The sequence below is a fragment of the Silene latifolia genome, chromosome 6 (assembly GCF_048544455.1).
Source record: "Silene latifolia isolate original U9 population chromosome 6, ASM4854445v1, whole genome shotgun sequence".
Lineage (NCBI taxonomy): Eukaryota > Viridiplantae > Streptophyta > Magnoliopsida > Caryophyllales > Caryophyllaceae > Silene > Silene latifolia.
This window is the reverse complement of record NC_133531.1, coordinates 141,093,445-141,109,075: the sequence shown is the minus strand read 5'-3', so window position 1 is coordinate 141,109,075 and position 15,631 is coordinate 141,093,445. Positions and strand designations below refer to the sequence as shown.

Here is a 15,631-nt window from a genome sequence, read left to right as displayed (position 1 = left end):
CCGACGAGTGTCCCATACAATCTGCCTATGTGATCGACTAGTCATCCCATATGACTCTATGGCACTTGAACTTGCCATCAATCGCATCACACTCTAGTCACTTCGAGACGTCACCTCATATAAGTAACTAGGGGTGAATATCATGTTAATCCAGTTCACTTTAATGGGGTTCAATTTATCTCTACAACCCATTCGGATACGACAAGGTAGCGGGTGAGTTTTATGAAACTCAAACGATAAATGTGATTATCACATATAAATAGTCAATACATTATTACTACTTCATATCTTATAATCTTTAGTGTATTATAAACACTAGTTAAAATGCAATACAAGCTTGGCAAGTGGATATGCCCGATATCCATATATTCCAACTTTATAAATTGTTATTTCCTCCAATTCAATGTCATCTCTAATGACATGAATTTTTCCAAGTATGTGTCTAGACTGCTTACTAGACTTGGACTCTTTAACTTGAAAGATGCTCCCACTGTTATCGTATAATTTGTGACAAAACCATTTGTAGAGGGATTCACCCTTAATCCATACACTACTACAAATACAGGTAACTACAACGGCCCTTTAACAACGCTTATTCACGAAAATCATCAAAACACGTTGTAGAATTTATGCCGCGAACTTTACCAAAATTAATTACAACGGTTACGTGTTGTTACCCGTTGTTATAGCATGTATCTGTAGTAGTGATACATTGACGATTTTATCACAATTTACTTAGATTCCTTTTGTAAAATTTGCAATGCGCGAAACTAAAACACCTTTATTAGTCTCTTACTCCTTTGTCAATAAGACATCCTAGGATTTCAACAAATCCCATACGGTTTGGAAACTAAAGTCTGTGCAACCCTTCAACACATTACTTAGTTTATCATCCAAATATTTGAACGAATCCTTAATTCTTCTCAAGAATCTCAAGGATGTTCTTTAAGGCTTTCACAAGCCATAATGTGGGAATTATCCCTTTAATTGACTTATTATGCTCTCGGCATATATCACATCATGGCACGTGCGTCTGTTGGCATACATGATCATTCTAATGGCGGAAACATTAGAATTTGATTTCATGTGATCAACAACTTAATAGGTTGAGTGAATGATTATGACTCAATCATAGTAATTCTACTTCCATCAACATGGATAGCCTATCTGTCTTTGTTGTTGTACAACAGATGTGAAATATCTTATCCTCATAAGACTCTCAACTTTATGCCAATATACTCTCACATAGATACAAAATCTAGAATACTTTGCATCCTTTTCCAAGTCTTCCAATTACTCTTGCGAAAGAGAGAATTGGTACATTATACTCAATAAGTAATATGTTATCAACATATAAGACATGGAGAAATAATTCTAGCTCCCACTTAACTTCATATATAATCATGATTCTTCAATCATGTGAATGAACCTGGTCGTGATCCCTCGTGAGGGGTTTAGTTTTCAGTACTTGTCGTTAGGAGCACCTAGACCAAAACACAATTTACAACTTCACCAACAACTCTACAATTAGTAAACAGGCAAGTAAAGGTCGGATCCCAAGGGACGGGAATTGAGATGAGATTTCTATTGCAACTAGTGGTGTCTAAGGGTGTCACAATTGGGGTTTGAAGTAGAAGATCACTAAACTAAATAGAAATGAAAGTAAACAAGCAAGATGAACTAAAAGGGATGTAAACAATTGATAAAAAGAACTAGGGTGTCATGGGGTCAAAGGGGATTCATGGGAATTGATCATACAAACATATTCTCAAATTATAAGCAAGCGATTATTGTTGTGATGGATCGAGTTGGTTTATATCTTAAAATCCTACTAAAGTTTGGGTCCCGGGCCGAATCGATTAGATTGTACAACACCTACAAGTCGACTTAATCTTCCCTACTCAACTATATGCATGGTCTAATGAGACTCGAGTTGGTTTATGTCTTACAAGTCTCGTTGAAAAGATAGGTGATAGGTAAAAAATGCAAGGATTTATAGGCTCGCATTTCATCAAACATAACATGTGCATAAGTTGAGATCACAATAAGCAAGCAAATAAACTATGAAAGCATATTAATTTAAGCATGAATCATTCCCCATGTTGGTTTCCCCTAATTACCCATTAACCCTAGCTAAGGAAACTACTCACTCATTATCATGTTGAACATGCTAGCAAGGTTGTCAATCATACCAACAAAGTAGAACATGATGAATAAATGAAAGTGATTAACAATAATTAAAAAGGGATTAAGAGAATTATACCTACTAATGATTCCAATAATAAAGCAAAGAATAAAAGAAGTACTTGATGCTTGATTGGAAGGTTGTCAATCTCCCAATAATAACCCAAATAATCTTCAATTACCCAAAATAAAGGATGAACAAGAGAGAGATTAAAGAAATAAAACTTGTATTAAAACTTGATTAAATGTTGATTACAAAATTAAAGAGAGATTTGATTGATATTAACTATACTAAAGATTGCTAAGAAGAACATGCTCTTCTAATTAGACTAATGGGGTATTTATAGTGGGGATTAGGTACATAAATTAGGGTTTACTAAGGGCTTAGATGACGATTAAGTCCTTGAGGAATCGCCGGTCTCTAGGAGACTCCGGTCTCTTTTTCGCGGTCTTAAAAAAGATGTGCATCCTTCCTTGAAGCTTGTAGAAGACGAAAGTCTGTCTGGGAATCCGGGCATTTTTGGCACGGACGGGCGGATTTGGGTGCTTCGGACGGGCGTCCGAGGGGGAAGACGGGCGTCTTGTGGAGGTTTTGCCCGAGCATCCAGCTGAGGAAGACGCTCGGATTGTGGGTGATTAACGGGCGTCTTCGGGCGATCCGCACGGATTGTCAAACGCTTTCGCTCCTTCTTCTTTTCTTTCTTTTTTTCTTCATAGAATCCTTGAGGATTTCCTCGGGGATGCAAGGATCTTTTCTCATCATTGCCCATCTACTATAGTATGTACAAAGGCCTTCTAATCTTGTCTCTCCTTGATGCTTGGTCATTGAATTCAATCAATTTAGCCTCATTTTGCCATGAAAATGCAAGGTTTGCACTCCTTTCCTACCAAGGACACAAAACCTCAAAGAATATGCAAAACAAAGAACTAAAGACAATAAATGACCCAAATATGCACTAAAAAGCATGGGAACAAGGCTAATTCGGGGACTAAATATGCTCTAATTATGGTCACATCAAATATCCCCAAACCGAACCTTTGCTCGTCCCGAGTAAAGAGGTGACAAAGACTAGGACCATTATTTAAACTAACCTATTAACATAGCCGATATGAGACAATTAGCGGGTCTCACTCCGCCCCTTCAACTCACAACAAGACAACCATGAGGTAGGATGCCTTCTTACAAGGCAAGGTGGGTCTTGCCAAAATGGCGACACATCCAAACATTAAGCACACAAAATCAAGTAATGGATGCATCTACAAAAGAACAGCCACTTTCCTCATCTAAGTGGCGGAAATTATCTACAAGTGAAGCAATTCAAGGGTACACACTCCTTCATAGTTACAATTTCTTCAAACTACTAAGCCTAGAAGGATACCAATAACTCACCTCCAAGTTGTGTCAAGCTAGGGTACCTTTGTCCTCAATCGTTAAATGCTTTTGTCAAGAGTAGACTCCCTATGGTGTTAGAAACACCGGAGGATCGCAGAATTCCCCCTCTTGCCTAGACAAGAAGAAGGGTTGTCCCCTCTCTACCATGCACAAAAATGGATACGATGGATAAAGGATCGATAGAATTTGAGTTTCACTTTGGGAGTTTGCTTTTGTTTTTGTTTTCCCCCCAATTTCTTGTGGCATATAACACTTGAGAACACTTTCTTGCCATTTCTTTTGATTTTTGGCTTTTCAACACTTGACAACTTTTCAACTTTTTGCATTTCTCTTTTGAACATTTTCAAAGTCACCCCATATGTAGTGAGGGTGCCTTATATTTGAAGCATTAGGAGTCTATTTTTGCTCCTCTTTTCATTTGATGCAATTTTTGCAAACTTTCTTTCACTTTTCATTTCATTGAACTCAAATTGATTTCTTTTTGTGCCAATTCCCTTTGATGACAAAAATGTGGTAGAACATGGATGAATGATGGTTGCATGGTTTCAAGGGTCACCTTGGAATAAACGGTAGCCAAGGAGTTATCACACCACAAGGTACTCTTGACTAGGCCTTAATCCATGGGTCAAAGGATACTAGCATGACACATCCTAGGGTGTTTTACAAGTATTCTAACAAGCAAAGTCTTAAGAAGAAAAAGAATCTACTAGGGCCTATATACACTTGTCAAGCTTCCCAAGTAGACGGTTTCGCAAAATTTTTCTAACATGCAACTATATGCCATGATGCAACTAGCATATAAACATCCTAATGCAAATGATTCTACCAACTAATATGCCATATAAACTAAATGCAAGTCCTAGATTCACATTCTTATACCGCATCAATCAAAATAAAGCCACATAGTCATTAACATAAAGAGGAAAAAGGAGATTGGAAAGATCATACCATGCGGTCTTCAATATCCTTATGTCTCGGATGTGGCGTAGTCAATCAATGTGAACAAGGATAGAACAAACACAATATATACAACAATATATACATGACTACACTACAAAGGAAATGAACTTGTTTTTGGGTTTTCAAATTTTTCAAATTTTTATGGTTTTTCGAAAAAAAAAAATTGATTTTTTTGGATTTTTGAATAAAAGTTAAGTTAGAATTCCCCATCCCCACACTAATATGGGCATTGTCCTCAATAGCCAAAATGATGGGAAATTATGCAAACATGATGCATGATTTTTATACTAAATGCAAGCTATAGTATACTACACTACATGATGCATGGGTTTTTGTTTATGACGGAGAGCGTAATTTAGATTACCTCCCGTTGTGTATGCATGTACTTCCCCAAACCGAGATAGACATTATTTATAATGTCCTAAAGTTGGGGTAGTTCATGCACACAAGATGCAATGCATGAAACTAAATTGTCATTTTGGATTTTCAAAAGTGGGAACAATGAAATAAGAACACCTCAATGGGGCCGAGGTGTTAGTCCTCTATGTTGCTAGGACTCTCCAACTATGATCAAGTTAAAATAAATAAAACAAAGAAAGAAGTAGACAAACCTCAAGAGGGTAGGAGCCTCCAAAGCTTGCTAGTCTTCCACCATATCATCATTGTCATCATCTTCCTCAATAGAAGTGCACTAATCACCACTTCCCTCTTCACTTCCTTGCTCACTTCCTTCATCATCTTCTTCTTCTTCATTAGCTTATTCCTCTTCATTTACCTCTTCATCAATGCCTTCATCAACAACCTCATCACCGACAACCTCATCGTCACCCGGTATCTCACCCCTAGATGCACTTGGAAAGAAGACTTCCCTATCCGCCCAACTAGGCAAAGGACATGAAGGATCAAGTACTCCTTGCCTAGCTAAATGAAGGAGGGGTGGATATTGGGCTAATTATGCATCTTCTCGATCCTTATAAGCTTGTTTGTGCATCTCTTGCATAAGTAGAGTCATGTAGTCATTTCTTGCTTCAACACCTTCGGGTTTGAACTCTTGATACTTGAATGGATAGGGTGGTGTGACAATGGAGGAGGAGGGCATTTCAATTTCACCCCTTTGTTGGCGGATGATGTATTCGGCTTCTTTTGAGAGGGGAAGAAGGTAGTTGGTCCGATGAACACTCAAACGACATATCTTGGAAGGCAAAGTAAAAGATCTAGCATCATTGGTGAGCCACCCATATTTGGTGTCAAGAGGGTTATGAGTGACCCACTTGTACTTGTTAGTAATGACATCCATGTCAATGAGATGACCCCCTTTTTTCGCCTCATACTTGCCATCCTTGTTGAAATTCGGATCAAAGTACTTAGCCAAAAGAGTGACTAGACCTCCATTTATGATAAAGGCGGTGCCTTGCTTTCCACAATCAACATTGAGCCATCTTTCCACCAAAAGCCTTAGAGAATTGTAAGGCTTGGTGAATTCCCTTCCAATATTTAAGGTCGACTCAAGTAGTACACAATCGAGCTTGGTAAAGTGGTTAGTGTCTTTTCTTGCAATGATTGCATTCCCGATGACCTTGTGCCACACTCTAATGCCCGGATGGTGGACTAATAGAGCGCGACTAGCATGAAAGTTCTCAAATTTCCTCCCGGAAATCGCCTCCCAAAGAGGAGCGGGGTCATATTTTTCGGGCTTCTTGTAATAACTAGGTGAATCACTAAGACCTAATGCTTTACCCAAGTCATCAAAGGTGATGCGCCTACTCACATTGGCAAGGCGGAACTCGATGTTTTCTCTAGTCTCTACCTTAGTTACTTTCAAAGAACTCAAGAATTCCAAGGTAAGGGAGGGGTATGTCAATTCTCTTGTAGCAAACAATTTTCCCAACCCCATGGCTTCAAAGAAGGCTTTTGTTTGTTCAAGGACACCCAATTTGTTCAAGGCATCTTCATATATGAATTTGGTGGGTATAAAGGATTTCCTAGCATACTTGGCAAATGTATCCCTATGGGAGTTAGAAATGAAAATTACCTCCGGATAGTTGATAATTGAGCAATTTTCGGAGTTGTTGATGTTGTTACTTCCAAGGGAGGATTTTGTTGTTGTTGAACTTCCAAGTTTGCACTAGCAACCACCATAGCCAATAAGGCTTTCTTTGCTTGAAGACATTGTTGCCTTGTTGAGAATGCCTTTGTCTTAGGTTCCTTTGTTGATCCTTTTGTTGTTGCCATTGATGAAAATACCAAGAAAGGAGTGAAAATCTTCAATTTCCAAGTATACCCAAATCGATTTTAAGATGAAAGGCTTTGCCTTTGTAATTTCAAAAATCGACTCAAACGTTGAAGATTTTGGTGCTTGGTTTGATTTTTGTTGGAAGAGGAGTGATTGATTGTTGTTAAAAGGAAGTTTGGATTTCATTTTGTTGAATTTGGTTGAGGAAATCTTGTTTTGGTGATGGAGAGGATGAGGGTTTTGAGTTTTGGGGTTTATGGGTAGTGTTTTGAATGAATGAATGAAGAAATTAATGTGGGAGGGGGTATTTAAAACACCCGAAAATTTTTAAACTGCAGGGGAAGACGGGCGTTTTTCCTCCGGGACGCTCGGATTCTGCCTATTCTGGGTGCAGGATTCTCGCCTAAAGACAGGCGTCTTTCAGCTGGGACGCTCGGATTTTTCGATTGCAGGACGAGCGGATTCTGCTGAAGACGGGCGGATTCTGAGACAACAAGCTTTCTTGTTTTACACTGGCAAAAAGACGGGCGTCTTCCTGCAAAGACGAACGGATTTCTGAAGGCGAACGTCTTCTCTACCAGGACGCTCGGATTCTTCGACAGTCCAAAAATTTCAAATTTTTAGTTAAAATGGACGGGCGGATTCTGGCAAAGACGCTCGGATTTCCTGAAGACGAGCGGATTCCCCTTGAAGACGCTCGGATTCTCCCTGGTTTACCCGGATTCAGTTTCATCCGTGCATTTGCATATCCCGTGTCATTTTTCATTCTTCAAATCGCGTGTTCTTCATTGTAGGGGCACTACTAAGGCATGAATAGCCCAGGCAATTGCTATCCCCACACTAAGCTAAAGCACTACACATCAATTAAATCATTAGTCCCTCCCTCACTTCTATCAAAAATGATAATTATCTTGATCAAAGCATAAAAATCCAAAAATGACAAAAATGCAATGTAATAATTAAAATGCAAGTTAGGGAGTTATAAATATTTACAAATGGTGGTTTGGAGAGGACTCCACCAAACTCTCATCCTTAGTGAGATGTCATGGGGGCATGTCCAACGTGTTGTTGATGTTGCTCAACACCTTGAAAAAGTAGTCAAAAGCTTGTTCATTATCATGATAAAGATCTTCAATAGACCTTTGCCCTTGTAGTCCTTCATGTTGGTCTTGATCGATAGCATTACCAATATAGGAATTGAAAATCCCTTCAAACTCATCGTCCGAAAGACCACAAACTTCATCTACTTGATCACTAAAGATCTCTTGAGTTGATAGAGACAACTCTCCCACTTTCTTGTCTTGGCCAATGGGGCCATCCTCTTCATTGCTTGACTTTCGTGAGCTTTTCAAGCTCTCTTTGTTACAATTCACTTGCTCTTTGAATGGAGCATCATCAATTTTCTTCTTCCATTGGAATTCCGACTTCTTCCTATCATCCTTCCGGATATAATGATCAACCATAAAACATGGTTCATGCAAACGGGGAGCTCTCATGGTCTTGTCAAGATTGAAAGTTATGCTCTCATCTCCCACTTCTAGAGTGAGCTCTCCATGCTTCACATCAATTACCGCACCCGCGGTGTGTAAGAAAGGTCTTCCTAGAATGATTGTAATGTTGGAGTCTTCTTCCATGTCAACAATGACAAAGTCCACCGGGATGAAAAATTTCCCAACTCTTACGGGAACATCTTCCCATATCCCTAATGGTGTCTTCGTCGATCTATCGGCCATTTGGAGTGTGATATTGGTGCATTTAAGCTCTCCCATCCCTAACCTTTTACTCACCGAGTACGGCATAACACTCACACTAGCCCCTACATCACATAAGGCTTTGTTGATCGTGGTGTCGCCAATGGTACACGGTATTGAGAAGCTTCCTGGATCTTTGAGTTTTGGAGGTGAACTCCCTTGAAGTATTGCACTACTCACATTAGTGAAGGCGATAGTCTCAAGCTTCCGGATCGACTTCTTCTTTGTGAGGATGTCTTTCATGTATTTTGCATAGGTCGGCACGTGATTGATTAATTCCGTGAAAGGAATCGAGACTTCCAAATTCTTCACAATTTCCATAAATTTTCCAAGTTGGTCATCAAATTTGGGCTTGGCTTGACGACGTGGAAAAGGAAGTCTAATCACATTGGGCTCCTTCTCCTTGACCTTGTCTTCATTTTTCTTTGAAATTTCTTCTTTTGATGGTTCTCCATCCTTGGAGTTTTGCACAATTTCTTCTTTGTCACTAGCTTCCACAACTTCATCCTCAACTTGCTTCTTCGATGCTTCATACCTTGTACCACTCCTCAAGTGAATGGCACTAACCATTTCATGTCTTGGGGGATTACTTTGAGGTGGTAATTGCCCCTTTTGTCTTTGTGAGCTTGAAGATGCTAGTTGAGTCAATTGGGTTTCCAACATTTTGGTGTGAGCTACGATGTTGTTGATGGTGATTTCCTTTGCTTGACTATCCTTTTGCATTTGAGTGAAAAACTCTTGTTGATTCTTTTTTCATTTGGAGGACCGCTTTTTGAACATCAAAACCTTGGTCATTTTGTTGATTGTATGGAGTTTGATTTTGGTAACCTTGGTTTTGGTTGTAAAAGGGTCTTTGATTTTGGTTTCTCATGGGAGGTGGGGTGTATGTTGGTTGAGGGTTTTGAACATTTTGGCTTTTGTATGAGAGATTTGGATGGAATTTGGTGTTTTCATTGTAATAATTTGAATAAGGGGTACCACTCTTGTGTGCTTGAAAAGCATTCACTTGTTCATTTGTTCCCCTACATTCACTTTGGTCATGTCCCAAAGTTCCACAATTCTCACATATCCCACTTGGGATTGATGAAGATGCCGTCATGGCATTAACATGGTGCTTTGGTGATTTTGAGGCTTCTTCAAGTTTAGCCATAGCTTTTTCAAACTTCAAATTGATGGTATCAATGTGAGCACTAAGTTGAGCACCCAATTGAGTAATGGAGTCCACTTCATGCTTTCCTCCTCTAGTAGCCTTGCGAGGTCTACTATATTGTGAGTTATGGACCGTCATTTCCTCAATTTTGTTCCAAGTTTGATTGTCATCAACTTCGGTGAACATTCCATTTGATCCCATGTTGAGAATGTTCCTTGAATCTTCATAAAGACCGTTCCAAAATTGTTGTACCAAGAGCCACTCGCTAAGTCCATGGTGAGGACATGAGCGACAAATTCCCTTGAATCGCTCCCAAGCTTCATACAAAGATTCTTCATCTCTTTGCTTAAAGCCCGTAATTTGAGCTCTTAGCATGTTAGTCTTTTCCGGTGGATAGAACTTTTTGTAGAAAGCTAGAGCCAACTTCTTCCAAGAATCAATTCCGAGAGTAGCCTTATCAAGGCCTTTCAACCATTGTTTTGCGGTGCCAATTAGAGAAAAAGGAAATAAGACCCATCGAATTTGGTCTTGAGTTACACTTTGTTTGATAAATCGCATCACAATAGTCACAAAAGGTCTCCATATGAGAGTGAGGGTCTTCACTAGGCATCCCCCAAATTGGCTTCTTTCGACTAATTGGATAAATGCGGATTTGGCAATAAAATTTCCGTTAAGTGTTGTGGTGTGGGAGTACCATTGGGTAGGTTCTCCTCGGTGGGTACGGAATGTGATGAAAACTTAGGCATTGTGGGTTGATTTTGTGTTGGATTTTGTGTTGGGTTCTCCTCACCTTCTCTTGCAAAAGGGTTGATGAACTCAATAGTATTTGGTTGAATATCTACAACCTCACCGATACCCCTCAAAGTTCTCCTATCAAGTCTTCTATTGGTTGTCAAAGTCCTTTCAATTTCGTGATCAAAGGGTAACAAGTTACCTTGTGATCTTCTAGACATGCAAAATATCAAACAACTCGAAAATAATTAGAACAAACCTTGAGGAGTTTTACTTCCCCAAGGCAAAGAAAGACACAACTAATAACAATACAAGAAAATCTAAATCAAGTTAACACCGTCCCCGGCAACGGCGCCATTTTTGGTCGTGATCCCTCGTGAGGGGTTTAGTTTTCAGTACTTGTCGTTAGGAGCACCTAGACCAAAACACAATTTATAACTTCACCAACAACTCTACAATTAGTAAAGAGGCAAGTAAAGGTCGGATCCCAAGGGACGGGAATTGAGATGAGATTTCTATTGCAACTAGTTGTATCTAAGGGTGTCACAATTAAGGTTTGAAGTAGAATATCACTAAACTAAATAGCAATGAAATTAAACAGGCAAGATGAATTAAAAGGGATGTAAACAATTGATAAAAAGCACTAGGGTGTCATGGGTCATAGGGGATTCATGGGAATTGATCATACAAACATATTCTCAAATTATAAGCAAGCAATTATTGTTGTGATGGATCGAGTTGGTTTATATCTTACAATCCTAGGAAAGTTTGGGTCCCGAGGCCGAATCGATTAGATTGTACAACACCTACAAGTCGACTTAATCTTCCCTACTCAACTATATGCATGGTCTAATGAGACTCGAGTTGGTTTATGTCTTACAAGTCTCGTTGAAAACATAGGTGATGGGTAAAAAATGCAAGGAATCATAGGCTCGCATTTCATCAAACATAACATGTGCATAAGTTGAGATCACAACAAGCAAGCAAATAAACTATGAAAGCATATTAATTTAAGCATGAATCATTCCCCATGTTGGTTTCCCCTAATTACCCATTAACCCTAGCTAAGGAAACTACTCACTCATTATCATGTTGAACATGCTAGCAAGGTTGTCAATCATACCAACAAAGTAGAACATGATGAATAAATAAAAGTGATTAACAATAATTAAAAAGGGATTAAGAGAATTATACCTACTAAAGATTCCAATAATAAAGCAAAGAATAAAAGAAGTACTTGATGCTTGATTGGAAGGTTGTCAATCTCCCAATAATAACCCAAATAATCTTCAATTACCCAAAATAAAAGATGAACAAGAGAGAGATTAAGGAAATAAAACTTGTATTAAAGCTTGATTAAATGTTGATTACAAAATTAAAGAGAGATTTGATTGATATTAACTACACTAAAGATTGCTAAGAAGAACATGCTCTTCTAATTAGACTAATGGGGTATTTATAGTGGGGATTAGGTACATAAATTAGGGTTTACTAAGGGCTTAAATGACGATTAAGTCCTTGAGGAATCGCCGGTCTCTAGGGAGACTCCAGTCTCTTTTTCGCCGGTCTTAGGAAAAGATGTGCATCCTTCCTTGAAGCTTGTAGAAGACAAAAGTACTGTCTGGGAATCCGGGCGTTTTTGGCACGGGACGGGCGGATTTGGGTGCTTCTAGACGGACGTCCGAGAGGGGAAGACGGGCGTCTTGTGGAGGTTTTGCCCGAGCGTCCAGCTGAGGAAGACGCTCGGATTGTGGGTGATGGACGGGCGTCTTCAGTGCAATCCGCACGGATTGTCAAACAGTTTCGTTCCTTCTTCTTTTCTTCCTTTTTTTCTTCATAGAATCCTTGAGGATTTCCTCGGGGATGCAAGGATCTTTTCTCATCATTGCCCATCTACTATAGTATGTACAAAGGCCTTCTAATCTTGTCTCTCCTTGATGCTTGGTCATTGAATTCAATCAATGTAGCCTCATTTTCCCATGAAAATGCAAGGTTTGCACTCCTTTCCTACCAAGGACACAAAACCTCAAAGAATATGCAAAACAAAGAACTAAAGACAATAAATGACCCAAATATGCACTAAAAAGCATGGGAACAAGGCTAATTCGGGACTAAATATGCTCTAATTATGGTCACATCAGAACCCATCCACTATTATCACATGAATGAAAAGTATAATCCTTTAATGCTAGCTTAAGGTCATTCTAAGATCACTTAAGAATGCTACGCATAATATGTTAGGATTCTTAGATCTTCATCTAAGATTTTGTGTTTCAAACACTTCCTTCTCTAAATTCCAATTTTAGAAGATCAACATCTTCATGTAAATCTTATGCATTCATGTACTCTGAAGCTCTATTTACTTTTGGGAAGACCCTCGCCTTAAAGTAAATCTACTCTTGAGTAACAATTTTCGAATTGTAATGCAATGGCTCGTATGTAACAAGGTCATGATACTATCACTTTCACAAAGTAATATTTTAACAATAAGACATGTGTGATTAACTCCCACTGAACTATGCTCTCATTCTATCTTCAAAGACTATAGTTCAATACCAAGTCCCACTCTATAATTCTATTACTTTCACAAAGTAACATTTCAACTATAAGAGATGTCTGTGACGATTCAATCTACTCCCACTCTATCTCTCAGAAATACATCTATCTTCTTGAGAGATAGCTTTGTGAGTCACAAACATATATATTTAACGGAGTATTAGAAGTTTATCTAGACTATGTATTAGCTTTCAAAAGGCCATCCCTTTCATGGCGGCTTAATTCATGTAATATGGCGGTCGATTCATGTCATGTGGTTTAATAGACTCTCTATTCTAGGTATCTCATGGTTGACCATCCGTTTAGAATAATGTGTCCATATGGTATCGTAAATTCCTACTCGATGAGTTCAAAAACTCATTACAACTTTAATTGATCTTACATAAGTAAGTTGTTACTTTTAGTAATGATGACATAAGGAGAATCAAATTCATAGCTTATGGACATATAATGATCCCATCATCATAATCGCCTATTTGATCAATTTGAGTTGTTTATCTAATGCTTCTCTACGCGAGTAATTTATGATGATGATTTTAGAACAAACAACATAATAAAACAAGTGACTTGGGTTGCAAACCAAGTCACCAATATCCAAAATACAACCCGTGTTTAAAGGATACAAGTCAATTTCCAAGTCACACAAGGAAATCAAAATAGTTCTAAAAACTTCAAATACATCATAAAATTAAAAACAAAGCAAATAAAAGCCAAGCTTCCATTGATCCATCACCACGGTCGGCTACTCTAGCTTCCCATATGATCCTCTAGGCTTGCTTCTCTTTACCTTTGTCCTTGGTAGGAGGCCCTATTTACAATAAAAGGGTAATCATCACAACTTGTATCATCATACTAAGGTTGAGATTGAAACATAAAAGATAGGGATAGTTATATATGTTAGAAATCTATATCTCATTATACAACATATTCAAATATGCTACAATTTAATTTAGTCATAAAATTATATATTGATCTTATGCATGCAAACATAAATAAAAGTAGAGAAGAAATCATCAACCTTACTATATGATTTCGGTTTTATGGGCACCAACAAGATCTCCTTCTTGTTAGTTCTTGAGCATTCCAAATAATGGATGAACAAAGATTCAAGTATAGAATCTCTCCCAAAAGTGAATACCCAAGGAAACCTCTTAATAACTAATATTATTATAATCTAGTAATAATAAAAGTCTTTACTTAAAATTTGACACAAAATATTTATTTGTTCTCTTGAAAATATTTCGGTCCAAGAGGAGGAGATTTTGTGGTTTTTATTTCTCTAGAATTTTCATAAGATGTGTAGAGAATAATTTTTCTTACACTAGAAAAATATTGTTGAAGTTGTGAATGAAATTGTAGAGGAAAAACATGGTTATTTCCTAGTGGAAAAACCGGTTATAGAGGGAGGGTTATTGGGGAGCCAATGCATGCAAAAGATGCTCTTCACAAAAGCTTGTAGGGCTGCATGGTTAGAGATTAGGCTTTAATAATTATGTTTTCTCTTATTAAAATAATCAACATAATTTTTCCACTAATACTCCCTCCAATTTTCGGTACATACAAAATAACATGGAAGGTCCATTTTATTTTGTCATTTGTCAATTGTGACATATGTGACATGTTACATGACATGTGAATTTGTAATGTATTTTTAACATATTAAAAATCAGCATACTCATAAAATATGTCATTTACAAAATCGACTAGTAATTCCTAATTACTTGTACCAAAACGGTTTATCAAATTATAAATTACAACGTATTGTATTTATAATAAATTATTCATTCAATTTCAAATTCAATTGTTTCGTAAACAATAATTTTATCCAAGTAATAAAACAATTCAATTACTTAGACCGTATCTAATATAATCGAATTACAATAAGCCACGTTAATTTTACTCACAAAATCATCCGTCAATTTTAAGCAATTTAATTAACTCGTATCGGCATACGATTAATTAAATAATCAATTAAGAGTATTTCCCTATAGGTATGACCTAAGGGGATCAACTGATCACCACCGTCGCACGACAGTAATGTCAAACTCTAGGTAGCCAATCATTACCGATATGTGTGGACCAGTTGACTGTAAAATATTACATCCCACATGTATTCTTAAAAATGAGATTTAAACATGTGATCATCATAATCAACAGTTGTGATCGCATTATTGTCGGAGGACACTTAATCCAACAATCTCCAACTTGTCCTCGACAAGTGTGCGCCACCAATTCTCTTGTCCTATTACTATCTCCCACTCAATGCAAGGTGTCTTTCAGGTCGTACTTGCAAGTGATCATATCGAGAGTGGTTTCCTCGATCTGGAGAATAACTGATTGACCGGAGTTATCTACCATAGATACCTTCCGAGCGTGGCCACGTATTTCTAGTTCATTACTCCTCGAGTGGCCCTGAGATATTGTTATAACCCTGACAAGGGGTGGACAATTCCTATTGCACTTATTCCCTTCGACTAGCCACAGCCATCATAACCCAAAATATGCCCATTTGACCTCATTTACGAAGGTCGTAGTAACACAAATCAAAGTTAATCTAAAATTGTGCCATCTTAGGCGAACAGTCTTTAGTCAAAAGAATCGACTCATTAGAATACTATAGTAGCTCTCGCCACGAACAGGCTATATAAATTTGTCATAACTCTATAAGCGGT

At 38.0% G+C, this 15,631-nt stretch overlaps 1 non-coding gene across 1 annotated transcript; it reads left to right on the top strand.

Annotated features, from left to right (window-relative positions):
• The first annotated feature begins 9,939 nt into the window (after positions 1 to 9,939).
• LOC141589146 (small nucleolar RNA R71) lies at positions 9,940 to 10,046 on the top strand. Its single transcript, XR_012520096.1, has one exon. It is a non-coding gene; the product is annotated as a small nucleolar RNA R71 (small nucleolar RNA).
• Positions 10,047 to 15,631: the final 5,585 nt, after the last annotated feature.